Source organism: Triticum aestivum, chromosome 5D, assembly GCF_018294505.1.
Source record: "Triticum aestivum cultivar Chinese Spring chromosome 5D, IWGSC CS RefSeq v2.1, whole genome shotgun sequence".
Lineage (NCBI taxonomy): Eukaryota > Viridiplantae > Streptophyta > Magnoliopsida > Poales > Poaceae > Triticum > Triticum aestivum.
The window spans coordinates 270,424,327-270,441,545 of NC_057808.1; positions in this window are offsets into that span (position 1 = coordinate 270,424,327).

The window sequence follows — 17,219 nt, forward strand, 5'->3', positions numbered from 1 at the left end:
CCCCTGTTGTTCTCCGGGTACACATCCTCTCTGTTTATTGCAGAGACGTGTATCAGGAGAACAGCGGGGAGGTGCTGCCGAAATTTTGCGTAGGATCCGGAGCATAGCATGGGAAAATGAACCCAATCTAAACATACTCGGGTGGGATTAGGACCTATCATTACCTATTAGAGTGTAGGTTGCATGGACGTAATAAAATTGACAAAGTAGATCAACTGATGAATATATACATGGTGAATTATATATATATATATATATTTGTTGTGTGTCTAGTAGCTCTGAAAGTCAAGATGAGTGATCGTGCGTGGATGTACACCGGTCACACTGGTCAGAACAAATGGAGCACTGAATGGTTCACAAAAACCAAGGGGTTTGTGCGAGCCGCATTTGCAAATGGCCAGAGGAAAACCTAGTGCCCCTGTTTACGGTGCGGCAATTGGGAAAAGAGGACAGAGGCTGAAATGGGCAAACACCTGCAGAAGAGTGGTTTTACGCCCGATTATACGGTGTGGACATTTCATGGTGAGTCTGCCCAACGTGACCGAGCTCAGGTGGATCGTCGTAGCACCGACGAGCATGGTACCGGGATGGAAAACATGGTGCAAGACTTCGATGATGCTCGGGATTCGGACGAGGAGATGGAGGAATCTGCAAAGGCCTTCAATGAAATGTTGGAGTCTTCAAAACGTCCGCTCCATGAGCACACTGAGCTTTGTCAGTTGGATGCCATCTCGCAAGTAATGGCTCTGAAGGCTCAGTTCAACTTGGGCAGAGAATGCTACGATGCAATGATGACAGTATTTGGACGCTTTCTACCCAAAGGCCATGTAATGCCTGCAAACCTGTACTAGTCGGACAAAATCCTCCGTGCACTGAAGATGCCCTATGATAAGATACATGCCTGTGAGAAAGGGTGTGTCTTGTTTAGGCTTGACTATGCGGACTTGAACTATTGTCCCATTTGCAAGTCTTCCAGGTATGTTGTGGTAGACAACGGTATGGGTGAGAAGACACAGACCAAAATCCCCATTAGTGTTCTTCGGTATATGCCAATCGTACCAAGACTTCAACGTCTTTTCATGGTCGAAGAGACGGCCAGACAGATGACATGGCACAAAACGGGCAAAAGAACCGAACTAGATGCAGATGGGAATCTGATGATTGTACACACATCGGATGGTGTTGCGTGGAAAAAGTTTGATGAATTACATGGTGACAAAGCGGCAGATCCGAGGCATCCTCGAGTCGGCATCAGCACGGATGGGTTCAGTGTGTTTGGTATGACGGCAGCCCAATACAGTTGTTGGCCCGTATTTGTCTTTCCACTCAATCTCCCCCCCGGACAGATTATGCAAAGAAAGAACATTTTCCTGACGTTGATAATTCCAGGGCCCAACTATCCGGGGAAAAATATGAATGTGTACATGCAGCCACTTAAGGACGAATTGCAAGAAGCCTGGGATAATGGGTTCAAGACATATGACGCCTATAGCAAACGGAACTTCATAATGCGTGTCTGGTACATGTACTCGACGCATGACTTGCCGGCGTATGCGCTATTCGTTGGCTGGTGTGTGCATGGAAGGTTCCCGTGCCCCACATGCAAGGGAGCTCTTGAGTTTCGTTGGCTTCAGACCGGTCGCAAGTTTTCTTGCTTCGACATGCATAGAAAGTTCCTGAATCCTCGCCATAAGTTCAGGAAAGACAAGAAGAACTTCATCAGAGGTAGAGTTGTCAAAAACTCTGCACCACCTGCATTGACAGGCCAACAGACCCTGGATCAGTTAAACGCTCTCGAGCCAGATCCAGAGTGTCCAGGGTACTTCAAGGGGTATAATTCTAAGCACGCCTGGACTCACAAAACATGCTTATGGGATCTGCCTTACTTCAAAGACCTCCTTTGCCCACACAACATCGACGTGATGCACACTGAGAAGAATATCGCCGAGGCACTTTTTGGTACATTGTTCGGCATAGATGGGAAGTCAAAGGATAATACTAAGGCTAGAGTCGATCTGGAGGCGCTATGTGATAGGCCGTTACAAAACATGAAAGAACCGAAAGGAAAGCAGAACTGGACGAAGCCAAAGGCATGGTTCAATCTTGGAAGGCAAGCTATGAGGGAAATTATCTTGTGGGTGAAAATGCAATTGATGTTCCCCGATGGGTATGCAGCAAATCTAAAGAGGGGAGCCAGTCTTGATAAATTGAAGATATTTGGTCTCAAGAGTCATGATTGGCACATATGGATTGAGCGGGTAATGCCGGTGATGCTGCGTGGCTTCATCCCTGAGGATGAATGGCTAGTACTGGCAGAACTCAGCTATTTCTTCCGTGTTCTTTGTGCGAAAGAACTATCACCTGGCGTGCTAGAAGAAATGGAAGAGTTGGCGCCGGAGTTGATCTGCAAGTTAGAGAAGATCTTTCCACCGGGCTTCTTTAATCCAATGCAACATTTGATTTTGCATCTCCCGACCGAGGCAAGATTGGGGGGGCCCATGCAAAATCGTTGGTGCTACCCAACTGAGAGGATGCAGAAGACGCTTCGACAAAATGTAAAAATAAACATAGAATTGAAGCATCGATGGCTGAGGCATTCATCACTAAGGAGGCGGCAAACTTCGTGACAGCACACTACGAAGCCAAAAATCGTCATTTGCATAATCCGAAGCCTCGGTACAATGCTGACGACCCTAAAAAGGGTGGATCCAACCTCAGCCTATTCAAAGGGAATCTCGCACCAGCCAGTGTTTCAAATCCAGTATCTTTGGATAACGAACAATGGCGGACCATTTCGTTGTATATCTTCAACAACCTGATAGAAGTGCGGCCGTACATCGAGTAAGTTCTCGGTACATAGTTTCGCAACTTCTATTTCCTTTGAACTGCTCTTATTCCTGGATATTTCATACAGTCGATACGTCGCCTTATTCTCGTATGGAGCGGTGATCCAAAAGGATTCTGTCGAAGAGTATGAGCTTCTCGCAAAGCAAGGAGGCGGCTATCCCGGTTTCATCTCTTGGTTCAAATAAACGGTAATTTCTATTAGACAATTTCATTTCATTCGCTAATTTGTGCGTAATGCAACAATCCTTTCATATTAAACTTGTAGGCTAATTCAGAGTCTATGGACGCCGAATTGAGACAAGTCGCTAATGGTTTTGACTATAAGGTCCGTTCATTTGACAAATACGACATCAACGGGTATCGCTTTCGTACCTATGGCAAAGAGCTATCTATGGCCGACCGAAAGTCTACAAATTGTTGTGTATCTGCTATCGGCGAAGGAGGTACCGAGTATTATGGGAGAGTTGAAGCAATTTATGAACTTCTATTCTATGGTGAAAACCCACCGAATGTCGTAGTCTTCAAATGTTATTGGTTTCAGCCGAAGGAGACTAGAAGGACTCATGAACATATAGGGCTACTTGAAATCAACCAAAGCACCCATTTAGATGTTCCTGATGTCTATATTACGGCTCAACAGGCGACCCAAGTATTCTATCTACCGTGGGCCTGCCAAACTAATCCAAATCTGAAAGGTTGGGATGTCGTTTATGAAGTGCCGCCACGTGCTAGACTATCTCCCCCAAAGGAAGAGGATTATGAACCTCACATTAACCCAGACACATATGAAGGAGAATTCTTCCAAGAGACACATCTTTCCAAAAAGCGTTTCAAGAACCGCTATACTTCACCCCAAAACATTAAAGTAGACAGCGACAGTGAATCCGACATCACCCCAGAGGAGGAACAAGAAGAGCCGGAACAAGAAGAGCCGGAACAAGAAGAGGTTACTGCTGCGGATGACCTGTCATTGCTTGACCGATTACGTCAAGGTGGCCTTCCACATGTTGATGCCACTGGACCCTATGAGCCCGTCATTGATTATAGTGATGATGATGATTATGCATTTATTGATGATACTGATCGAGATTATTAGTAGTGTCAGGTATTAAATTTTTTTATGTTGTACTTGATGATGATGCACTTAAGTGATACACATATTATTATTCATGTCGGTCTTTTTTTATGTTGTACTAATTTCGTTTACTGTTTGTCATGGCAGGTGTTGAAAGATGGTGGGCGCTGGTCGGGAGCGCGCCAAGGCCCCTTCTTCGTCGGCGCGTGGTCTGAGGTCTTCCATTCCAGACGCACCTCTCCGCCGAGCGTTGCTGGACAGTATGGCGACACCGCCGGGCCCTTCTTCGTCGACCGCGGTGCCCAGCAGGGGACGAGGTAGGAAGAGAGGAGGTGGGGCACGTGGTCGCGGGAGAGGAGGTAGGGTGACTGCTACGGTGCCTTCCTCGCCGCCACCCCCAGCTGTTTCACCCGAGCACGTGACTGCTAGGGTGGACTCGTCTGAGGAGGAGGCTACACGGACTCCGGTCCACGAGCCTCCGGTCCACGGGTCTTGGGCCCACGAGCCTCGGGTCGACTGGCCTTCGGCCCACGAGACCTCGGAGGAGCACACGTCCGGATGGGGTACCTGGCCGGATCAGCCCGAGGAGCCGAGTGGCCATGCTGATGATGGCGGGGAGCCGACTGATATTGAGGAGGAGGGGGGCACCGTCTACCAGCGTGGTGCTACACGGTTCCCGTCCGTGCCGGCGACCCGCGAGCAGAGGTGGTTGATTTTCCCTGATGGGGAGAGGTACGTAAGTGCATTTAATATTTTTGTACCTTCTCCATTCACATTTCTTCAAATAACTAATGCGTTGGCCTTGTCATGCTGCAGGGGTTGGGACCACCATCATAGTGTCCGCCGGCCCAACTCCGTCCTTGGAGTTCTTTGCCGGCAAAACTTCCCGGGGTTTATCACGTTGCCTGGTGAGGGTCGGCTTCCAGAGCTTGGATTGAGCTGGGAGCACTACGTGGCTGCCCTGACCCCGCCGGATGAGATTATCGACGGTGTCGTGTGCGACACGAGGGCAGACATGGTGATCAGAAAGTTCTGGGTAATTTCTCCTTTACACATTTAAAAATCTTCAACTAGCTAGTTATTAATTGTACTAATCAATATTGTCTCATTTGATTGCAGCCATTCTACAGGTGTGAGGAGGGATACGAGGAGGACGCGGCACATGTTATCGAGAACGTCTGCAAGCGCCTACTACAGAACTTACGGCACGAGGCTCGGGTGCAGGCTGTTCGAGACTACTACGCCTTGCGTGGTATCAAGAAGACCAAGCCGGCGTGCCGCGATAAGTTCCTGAGTAAGGAGCAGTACATGAAGGTAATTCTTAAGGCCTTCTACTTAAGTTCCTTCATTTAGTAATTCTTAGCCGTAGCGCTCAAGTTTCTATTTGCTAACTTAGGCGCCTCCGAGATGGTGTGCGGATCGATGGATTGTTGGGAGGTGTTGGTCAATGAGTGGTGCTCAAAGGAATGGCTAGCCCTCCACAACGAGGCCAAGGACAAACGTGCCCAAATGGAACGTGTGCCACACCATCAAGGCAGCTCCAACTTATATCAGTTCGGGCGGAACTGGGTATGTGGTTTGCTTCATAATTCATGCAATTCATTCATCATGCTAGCTTGAGCCCTTTAATTACTAATTTACATTGTTTCTCTCTTTCAGGCACGCCACAATAAGGTGGATAAGGTGCCAGAGGTGTACGACCTGTATGCCATGGCCCACACTGCCTCTTTCAAGAAAGTCAAGGCTTTCTCTCAGTCTGACCTCGATGATGCAAACAACTTCACCAACATCTCCTCCCACAACAAGCTCGTGAGATATAGAGATGAGGGGAAGGCGAGGAAAGGGGAGGACTTTAACCCGAGCCAGGGTCCCATTGATCCAGAGCTGGTGATGATATCTGGTGGCGGGAGGTCCCATGGCTCCATAGCCATTGGAGATGGACTTATCCGTTGTCCTAGCACTCTCCCGGAGATCAAGGCGCGCTAGTCGAGCTCTGCTCTTGAGATAAGGCCTCGTGAACGGCCAGTGCAACTCGCCATCAAGGTTAGTGATACGTACTCAGCTATCTTTCTCCATTACATTGTGTGCGCTTCCATCAATGATTACAAAGGGTCATGTGAGTGGTGTTGCAGGCTGCTATATAGAGTGAGAGAGATAGAACGGAGAAACTTCTGGCGGAGGCGGCGGAGAGGCAGCGGGAGTTGGAGGAGAGGACGACAAAGATGATGGAGGAGGAGAGGGCACGGAATGACATGCAGGCAAGGGCCATGTACGAGTTCCTTGTGGTAAGTTTCTTCTGCAGATTAGCCAAAACATTCATGTAGTGTTTGTCTCATTACTAACTAGTATGACTGAGTCGTCAAGACCAAATGTGCAGTCTGTGTGCGAGAAGACCGGTCAGATCGCTCCGCCGATGCCAGTGATTGCTCCTGGGACCACGGTGAGTTTAATTTGAATGGACATTACTTGCTAGTCCTAACATTTGAGTGTCATCATGCTAACAAGACATTGGAAATGATCTTTGGTGCAGCGTAGCTCCAGACAAGCATCGCACGATCCTTCTCCAGCTACCGACATGAGCCAGCCCGCTCCTACACCTCCTGGATCATGGTAAGTTTATCTAGTGTTTTGCTTAACACATGCATAAAGACCTAGACTTAGCTTTATTTCCTCCAATGCTTACCATAATGACCTAGACTTAGCTTCTTCTCCTCCAAAATGACTTAATAAGCTTACTGACCTCCAAAACCATCCATTTTACCTAAGTTAGCTCTAAAACGATCTGTACTTAGCTTACTTATGTCAAAAATTGCATAATTAGCTTAGTTAGCTCATAAACGATCCATTTTACCTAAGTTAGCTCTAAAATGACCCATTTTACCTTGGTTAGCTTATAAATGATCCAGTTCATCCAAGTTAGCTCAAAAATGACCCATTTTACCTAGATTAGCTCCTAAATGATCCATTTTACCTACGTTAGCTTTAAAATGACCCATTTCACCTAGGTTAACTCCAAAATGACCCATCTTACCTAGGTTATCTCATAAACGATCCATTTCAACTAATTTAGCTCATAAACGATCCATTTCACCAAGTTAGCTCAAAAACAATCCATTTCACCTAAATTAGCTCTTAAATGATCCATTTCACCTAAGTTAGCTCATAAATGACCCATTTCACCTTAGCTAGCTCATAAACGACCCATTTCAACTTAGTTAGCTCATATATGATCCATTTCACGTAAGTTAGCTCATAAATGACATACTCTTCTTGTTCTAGTCTTCTTCTTGTTCTACTCTTCTTGTTCTAGTTTTCTTCTTGTTCTAGTCTTCTTGTTCTAGTCACCTATTTCTAACTTTCTTATTTTGCCATTTTGCAGATTTCATTATGTGCTAGATGGAGTGCTTGTTCTACTCTTCTTGTTCTAGTCTTCTTATTCTAGTCACCTTAGCTATGGAGTGCTTGTTTATGTATGGATGGAACTTGTTTATGTATGAATTGATGGATGGAACTTGCTTATGTAATATGTATGGATGGAACTTGCTTATGTATTAATGGATTGAACTTGCTTATGTATGAATGTATGGAACTTATGTGCTGGATATATGTGATATGAATGCCTGTGAAATATATCTATATATGTCATATATATTTGCTGTGAAAATAGTTGGATTTAATAAAAAACAGAAAAAAGAGCCAATATGCAGGCTCTTTGCTGTCTGCCACCGACGGCAACGGGCTCTTTGCCGTCCGCCGTGGACGGCAAAGAAGCCACGTGGCATCCAGCTGTGCTTCCTGGGAGCTGACCCATTTGGTCAGTTTGCCTACAGTGGCAGACGGCAAAGAGTAAACGATTTTGCTGTCAGCGGCGGACGGCAAAGGCCTGCCATGTAGTGACGTGTAGATGACATCATACGGCGGACGGCAAAGACACTAGAAAGTTTGCCGTTTGCCGCGGACGGCAAAGGCCTGCCGTTAGCCACTTAACGGACTGACAGCGCAATTATTGCCATCCTCTCTCTTTGCCGTCCGCGGTGGACGGCAAAGGGCCTTTGCCGTCAGCCGCCAAGAAGCAGACGGCAAAGTAGCTCTTTACCGTAGCCTACTTTGCCGGAGCCTTTTGCCGTCCGCGGCTGATGGTAAAGGTCTTTGCCGTCCGGCGTTCATGCCTTTGCCGTCCGCCGTGGCAGAGGGCAAAATAGCTGATTCCAGTAGTGCGAGTGATGCCCGCCAAAGGATGAAAAGGATATAAGTTGGAGATAACCTCGGTCTGGCGCTTCCTTGATGCTTCAGGTAAGCCGGAGGAGAGGTCTGCATCCTTGTTGGTCCGGGTTTGCCTCCGGCTCTCATGAATCTGTCGCTTCAAAAGAAATTGAGGATCTTGATAAGCTAAAGGATGTGAAAATCTTACTTTCCGGGTTACTCTTCGGACTTTCAGCCTTGGCAAGGGCTCCGAGTCGGAGGAAAGTATAGTTACCTCTTCAATCACCGGGTTACTCGCTCCGGTATCATCCTGCTGATAATCAGTGTCAATAAGGTGGTTAAAAACAGACAAAAAAACAAAAGAAGAGCCTAGAGAATCAAGGGCTACCTCTGACTCGGAGGTGTCATCCAACTGAAGCAGGTCTGAGGCGCTAGGCTTACTCCCCTTCTTGCGGGGAGCGGCTCTCCTGGCGGCTTTTTTAACCTTCCTGGCCTTTTTAGCAGCCTCATGGTCATACCTGACCTTCCAGAACTTATCATTGGCCTTAAAAATACAGCAAAGGTTTCTTGAAGTTAAGATGAAAACTGTTAAAATGGAAAGTAAGGTGCTCAGATCAGTATCTTACCGCCGGAGCCGGGTTAGCTTTGCAGAAGGGACTTAAGCCTGTCCTCCCGCAATCTGCTAAGCTCTCGTTTAGAAGGGACTTGGTCATGTCATCAACGACGTCCTCAGGTAAGTCGTTGGGGCTGTGCCGAAGAGGATCATCCTTCCGGCCCGTGTAATCACACATTAAGCCGGGGCGGCGGCTTAGAGGAATCACCCGCCAAGCAATCCAGACCCGGACCAGATCAACGCCGTTAAGGCCGTTTCCCAGAAGAGCTTTAATCTTGTTGATGGTGGGGATAAGTGGTTGACGCTCAGCTTGAGATAATTTGTCTGGCAGGGGGTGATTTGACTCCAGACGCAGGGCGCGAAAGCCGGGCAGAGGGTTCTCGTTAGCCGGAGAGGTGTCCTGGCAGTAGAACCATGTCTGGTTCCAGTCTTTTGGGTGGCTTGGCGGCTCAGCATAAGGAAAAAGGCAATCCCACTGTCGTTGGATTGAAATTCCGCCAAGTTCCAAGCTAGGCCCGTTGGCACACTCGTTCTGGCGGTTCAGATAAAACAGCTCCCTAAAGAGCAGTAGGCTGGGCACTTCTCCAAGGTACACCTCACAGAACACTTGGAAGTTACAAATGTTTGACACGGAATTGGGTCCAATGTCTTGAGGTCACAGATCAAAAAAGTGCAGAACATCTCTGAAGAATTTTGAGCCGGGAGGTGCAAAACCCCGGCTCATGTGATCAGCAAATATAACAACCTCTCCGTCTCTTGGTTGAGGTCTTTCTTCGGACGGGTCAGGGGCATGATAGGACATGACCTCCTTCTTAGGCAGGTAACCCGTCTTCACGAAGTCATCTAAGGTATTATCAGTAACATTGGATCTCACCCAGTTGCACGTAATGGGTGCCTTGGGAGCCTTGGCGGCATTGTGAAAGATGGAAGCCTATGACAAAAGAAAATTTCTGGTTCAAATTTAAGCCGGAGGAAGATTTTAGTTCAGTATTGAAGATGGCGGCTTATGAAGGGGCCTAATGATATATGGCTAATTGTGTCGGGTTATCTAAGCCGCTGTGGATATCATAAGCAATTCAAGTTGTTTAAAACTCTATTATGAATGAGCCGGAAATTTCACAAAGCATGGCCTCTTTTAAGCCGGCGATATGAGCCGCCATGGTTAACAGATGCAGTTTTGTCTAAGTGTTGCACAAACAAGTTTCACAGATTGCAGGGATTATTTTGGATCAAACGATCGTCTAGAAAGGAAAAATTTCTAGACCTAAAAAGCTGATACAGAGAAGTTCATAAGCTCTAAACGAGGTCTTTTTGCGGACAAAAGGGATCTACTAGCATAAAAATGGGTGAGAAACTACTACCGCAGGGAGTCTGTACCGTTTTGGATCAAAAGGAACCTCGGTGGCGGAACTGTGAAGAAATCGTGACGAACTACGAAGAACACAGAGAACTTGCGAGCCCTAATGCGGATCTAAGGTACGGGACGGCGAGGACTTACTGGTGCTGATGAGCAGCGGAGGCGTGCCGCAGGTTTCTGGTCAAGACAGGTTGATGCAGCGGCCTTGGTCAGTGAAGATGAGGTGCGCGGCGACGGTGGCGGAGCTTGGGATCTGGAGCGTCGGAGGAGGAAGACGATGGAGGGGAAGAGTGACGAAGACCTATGGGCCGGGCCTATTTATAAGGGCCAACTGGTAAATGGGCGCGGGAAAAGAGGAGGCGGAAGACATGATTATCTTGTCGCAGAATGCCTCGGTTTTTGGGATGGTCATTAAAGATAAGATCCGTTGGGATATGACAGAATAAAAAATGAATTTAATGGAAGATGACGTCATGGCTGGTTACCAAGAATCCAGAAGATGACGTCATGGCGGGTTATAACCTTTGCACAAGCAGAAGCCGGAAGATTTTGAAGATTGACGTGAACCGGTTCAAATCAATCTGGGGCCTAATGTTGAGGATATAACCATTAGAGTCACCTGCCCAGGAGGGGCCGGGTTACGTTATAATGATCATCACGTGAAGCCCAGTACCAAGCTAGCGGAAGGCGGGTCAGTAATGGGCTTAAGACCCGGAGGCGGCTTAAGGCCCGTAGTGATGAACCACCGTTATGGCAAGACTTGTAGTGTAAGGCAAGAATAGCTAAGAGTCCGGGCCGGACACTGTTATAAGCCAGCCCGGAACTCTGAGAGCCGCCGGGGCGTCAACCTCTCTATATAAAGGGACGACCCGGCGGCAGTTTAGGACGAGAGACAACAGATCGATAGCCAGGCATAGCGATTAAGCTCCCTGGTCATTGAACCCTTAAGTAATACCACCTCAACTAGACGTAGGCTTTTACCTTCACCGTAAGGGGCCGAACCAGTATAATTCTCGTGTCCCTTGTCCCATTTAACCCCTTTAAGCTTCCTAGCTGCGATGGCTCCATGACTAAGTCCTTGCATGAGGACATCTGCCGTGACAATTCCACGACAACTAGTGATGCCGATTTGGTTGGATTTACTTGTGTCCGGTACCATCACAAAAATGAGTGAGTGGTAATGTTTATATTTCTACAAATTAAATATATCTGGTGAGCTTTTTGAATATTTGATTGCCTAGAAATTAAGGAATTTCTTAATTACTGTATATGTCCTACTGAACATGTTTGCGTCAATTGGGGGAATTTCTTAATTCGGCTGAATACGAAGTAGTTGGCGACGTGCAAACCGTCATGCCATTCAACCTCGTTGGGCTGGATTCTGCATACAGTTTGCTGCGGACTGACTGCACCGTAGTTTGCTTGCTGAACGATCCATGAAGATGAATGCTATTAATATCGTAGTTTGTATAGCTGACAAGTGTAGCGAGGTAGCAGGTCTCGCGCGATGTGTGTGTCCACTAGATTCGAAATTTGAAACACAAGAGCGAGAAAAGCAGAGGCAGGGTTACAAGAAAAGCAGAAGAGTGGAGGCTCTGCTATGCCTATCGTCCATTGATCCTTTGCTGTGCATACATACAGAAGCGTTGAAGAGAGGCGACGACTGGAGCGAAGAGAAGACAATGGCGCCAACGGTTGGAAGCAGTAAATGAACTGGCTATCCCCCGTTAGTCTAGAATCGGGTTGTGGCGGCCCATATCGTCTTGGCTAATTCCGAGCCGCTACAACGGAGGCCAACGGCGTAATGCTGCTCTGTGGTCAGACGTGGGCCATGGCCTTGTGGTAAAAATATAAATACGTGCTATATACCTGGGCCAATACATTGGGCTCAGTTGATCTCGAGGTTGGATGGAGGGGAGGGATATCGAGGGCATCTGCCCTCGAGCACAGAAGAGCACTTCCGCATAATTATTGTGATATAATGTGTAATAACATGCCATAATGCATTAAATATCGATATAAAAGCATGATGCAAAATGGACGTATCAACTCCCCCAAGCTTAGACCTCGCTTGTCCTCAAGCGAAAGTCGAAATCGAAAAATATGTCCACATGTTTAGAGATAGAGGTGTCGATAAAATAAAATACGGACATCAGGGCATCATGATCATCTTTAGAACAACAACATATAATGCCATATAATTTCTTATGCTAAAGTAACAATTCATTCACAAAGTAAAGTATGAATCAGAAACTTTATTGAAAACTAACAAACTATGATCTCAGTCATTAGAGCAATTGAAATTTACCATAACATCGGAAAGGGTCAATATAAGAGCTTTTTAGCAAGTCCACGTACTCAACTATCATATAATCTTTCACAATCGCTAACACTCACACGATACTTATGGGTACAAAGTTTCAATCGGACACAGAGAAAGACAGGGGCTTATAGTTTCGCCTCCCAACCTTTTACCTCAAGGGTAATGTCAACAATAATACTTTATGAAAACCTACATCCAAGTGGATATATATATCCGGATCTCTCCAACATATAGTGCTTGCCAAAGGAAAAAGTGTAAAAAGGAAAGGTGATGATAACCATGACTCTTGTATAAGGGTAGAAGATAAAAATAAAAGATAGGCCCTTCGCAGAAGGAAGCAGAGGTTGCCATGCGCTTTTATGGTTGGATGTACAAAATCTTAGTGCAATAGAACGTCACTTTATATTGCCGCTTGTGATAAGGACCTTTATTATGCAGTCCGTCGCTTTTATTTCTTCCATATCACAAGTTCGTATAAAGCTTATTTTCTTCACACTAATTGATCATACATATTTAGAGAGCAATTTTTATTGCTTGCACCGATGACAACTTACTTGAAGGATCTTACTCAATCCATAGGTAGGTATGGTGGACTCTCATGGCAAATCTGGGTTTAGGGATGTTTGGAAGCACAAGTAGTATCTCTACTTGGTGCAAAGAATTTGGCTAGCATGAGAGGGAAAGGCAAGCTCAATATGTTGGATGATCCATGACAATATAACTTCTATTCGGATATAAGAAAACATAACCCATTATGTTGTCTTCCTTGTCCAACATCAACTTTTTAGCATGTCATATTTTAATGAGTGCTCACAATTACAAAAAATGTCCAAGATAGTATATTTATATGTGAAGCCTCTCTTTCTTTATTACTTCCTATTAATTGCAACAATGACCAAAACTATGTTTGTCAACTCTCAATAAGTTTTATTCATCATACTCTTTATAAGTGAAGTCATTACTCTCCATACGATCAATATATGGTCTTTTTATTTATTCTTTTATTTAATTCCCTCCAGATCATAGCAAGAAAGCAAAGCCCTCAACTCAAAACTACTCTTTATTATATATAACTCACAGACTCGATTACATAGAGGGAACATGAAGCAAAAACTTAAAGCTAGATCATACCAAAACTTTATTCTACTAGATCAAGACATAACCAAAAGGATCGAACTAAGAAAAGTGATAAAGATAAAGATGTGATGGTGATACGATACCGGGGCACCCCCCCAAGCTTGGCAGTTTCCAAGGGGAGTGCCCATACCCATGTATTTACATATCTTTCTTCGGAGGTGATGATGTGATATTCTTGATGATGAAGCCCCTTAGGATACGATTCTAAGGTCCAGATCCAGATGGTTTTCCCGCAGAATTCTATCAGAATTTCTGGGATATAATCAAGTCTGACCTAATGGAGTTGTTTAATTGCCTTCATGCCGACAAACTTGACCCATTCAGACTTAATTTTGGTGAGATTGTCTTGTTGTCGAAGATTAAGGAGGCTGAACGGATCCAACAGTTCAGACCCATATGCCTCCTTAATGTCAGCTTCAAAATTTTCAACCAAGTGGCTACGAATAGGTTAAACTCGGTAGCTGACCATGTTGTCCGGCCATCTCAAACGGCTTTCATGCAAGGAAGAAATATACTTGATGGCGTAGTAATCCTACATGAGACCTTCCATGAGATGCACCGAAAAAACATGAGTGGAGTAGTATTCAAGATCGACTTTGAAAAATCCTATGACAAGGTCAAATGGTCTTTCCTCCAACAGGCCCTAAGGATGAAAGGTTTCTCCGATAAATGGCGCGAGTGGATCCATAATTTTGTAACTGGAGGTAGTGTGGCCATCAAAGTCAATGATGATGTAGGCCATTACTTTCAAACAAAAAAGGATTACGACAGGGTGACTCCATGTCTCCAATGTTATCTAACATTGTCGCTGACATGTTGGCTATTCTGATTGAGCGCTCCAAGCAGGACGGCCAGATTACAGGAGTAGTGCCACACCTTGTGGATGGTGGTCTCTCTATTCTGAAATATGCCGATGACATGATTCTCTTTATGGAACAACACCTGGACAAGGCTCGAAACCTTAAACTCTCGTTGTCAGCGTTTGAGCAAATGTCGGGTCTTAAAATAAACTTCCATAAAAGTGAACTTTTCTGCTTTGGAGAAGCCACTCAGGCGGCGGCCGAATATGCTGACCTGTTTGGTTGCGCACATGGCCAATTCCCGAATAAATATTTGGGAATACCGATTCATTATCGGCGTCTCACCATTGCGGAGTGGAAGCATGTAGAGGAGCGGTTAGAGAAACGATTGAGTAGTTGGAAAGGCAAATTGCTCTCAGTTGGAGGACGGCTGGTTTTGATTAACTCTGTCCTCACAAATATGGTTCTCTATATGCTTTCTTTCTTCCAACTCCCAAAAGGGGTCTTGCAAAGACTGTACTATTTTAGATCCAGATTCTTTTGGCAAGGAGATGGTGAAAATAAAAAATATAGACTGGCCAAATGGAGTGTGGTTTGTAGGCCGAAAGACCAAGGTGGCCTTGGAATTCATGACTTGCAAATCAAGAATGAGGCCCTACTTAGTAAATGGTTGTTCAAACTTCTTACTGAGGATGGTGTTTGGCAAACCATGCTGCGCAACAAGTATCTAGGCCAAAAGGCACTGTCTCAGGCATATTGGACACCTGGCGACTCGCACTTTTGGGCTGGCCTAATGGCGTCAAAGAAACATCTCTTTCGCTTTGGGTCTTTCGCGATAAGGGACGGGTCAGAGGTTCGTTTCTGGGAAGACATCTGGCTAGGCAATGCCAGTCTTCGAGAACAATATCCAGCCCTGTACAACATTGCTCGCGAAAAGAATAATACTATTGCGCAAGTGCTCAGTTCATCCCCACCCAATATTTCGTTTAGGCGGGATTTGATTGGCCCCCGACTTATGTCATGGCACAATCTTTTATCCCGTCTAGATTCGATTAATATTAGACAAGGCCGGGATGTGTTTTGCTGGAACCTTACTACATCAGGGTCATTCACAGTAGACTCTATGTACCGTGCACTCATGCATTCTGAGGTACCGGTGAGTAACAACAAGAAAATCTGGAAGTCGAAGATTCCACTAAAAGTTAAAATCTTCATGTGGTATCTTCGTAGGGGAGTTGTTCTAACCAAAGACAACCTCGCACGACGCAACTGGCCAGGGAGTAAGAAGTGTTGTTTTTGTACTCATGAAGAGACAATCAAACACCTCTTTTTCCAATGCAAGTTTGCACGTACTACGTGGTCAATCATCCAAATAGCGTCAAATTTGTATCCGCCCACAAGTGTCGCCAATATTTTTGGTCATTGGTTGGACGGTATTCCAAATAGATTCAAAACGCTAATACGGGTGGGAGCATACGCCTTACTATGGTCGCTTTGGCTATGTAGAAATGATTTGGTTTTCAATGATAAAAATTCTTCTACTTTGCAGGTTATTTTCCGTTGTACGCACTCGCTTCGTACGTGGTCTACGCTAAAACGAGTGGAGTACCAACCGCTGTTCAAGGCGGTGTGTACGCGGTTGGAGCAGGTGGCTACGGTGGTTTTTACCCAACATGGGTGGCAGCATAATCTCCGGATCGGTCCACCATCCCATGCGACATAGGCATAGTGTCGGTCTATAGGACTGTACTGTCGCCGATTTGTCATTTTTTCCATTCATTTTGTTAGACTTTCTGTGTTGGGCTGTGTGCAACCTAGTTATGCAGAGGCCGGGTGTTACTCATAATGCTTTGTATCCGCTTGATGCTACATTTCGAGATAATAAAAGCGCCCTTTATCAGAAAAAAGGATACGATTCTCTTCCTCGAGCTTATTAATTTGCCGCTTAAGATCCATTACTTCCTTGTGAAGTTTACCCGTGACGGCTAGAGCTCCATCCGCCCATGGATGTTTCCTAGCTGTGGGAGAGAAAGCAACACTCTTTTTCATATTTTCATAAAGAGAGAGATCTCGCATTGGGAGGAATAACCGAATTTGGTATTGCTAATGTAACACCCACGACGCGGCTATAACTCCCACGTGTCGAGGCACAACTTAGAGGCATAACCGCATAGTGGTTTTGTCGCAAGAAGGGTTATCTTCACACAATCCCATGTAATGAACAAGAATGGGATAACGAGAGTTGGCTTACAATCGCCACTTCACACAATACATAAATATAATTCATACATCATCCAAAATCCACACATAGACCGACTACGGTCAAAACCAAATGAAAATAAGATAACCCCAAATGCTAGATCCCCGATCGTCCCAACTGGGCTCCACTACTGATCATCAGGAAAAGAAACATAGTAGCGACGACGTTCTTCATCGAACTCCCACTTGAGCTCGGTTTCGTCATCTGCACTGGCATCGTCGACACCTGCAACTGTTTTGGTAGAATCTGTGAGTCAGAAGGACTCAACAATCTCACACCCGCGAGATCAAGACTATTTAAGCTTATAGGAAAGGATGGTGTAATGAGGTGGAGCTGCAGCAGGCACTAAGCATATATGGTGGCTAACATACGCAAATGAGAGCGAGAAGAGAAGCAGCGGAATGGTCGTCAACTAGTCATGACCAAGAAGTGATCCTGAACTCCTACTTACGTCAAACATAACCCAGAAACCGTGTTCACTTCCCGGACTCCGCCGAGAAGAGACCATCACGGCTACCAACGCGGTTGATGTATTTTAATTAAGTCAAGTGACAAGTTCTCTACAACCGGACATTAACAAATTCCCATCTGCCTCATAACAGTG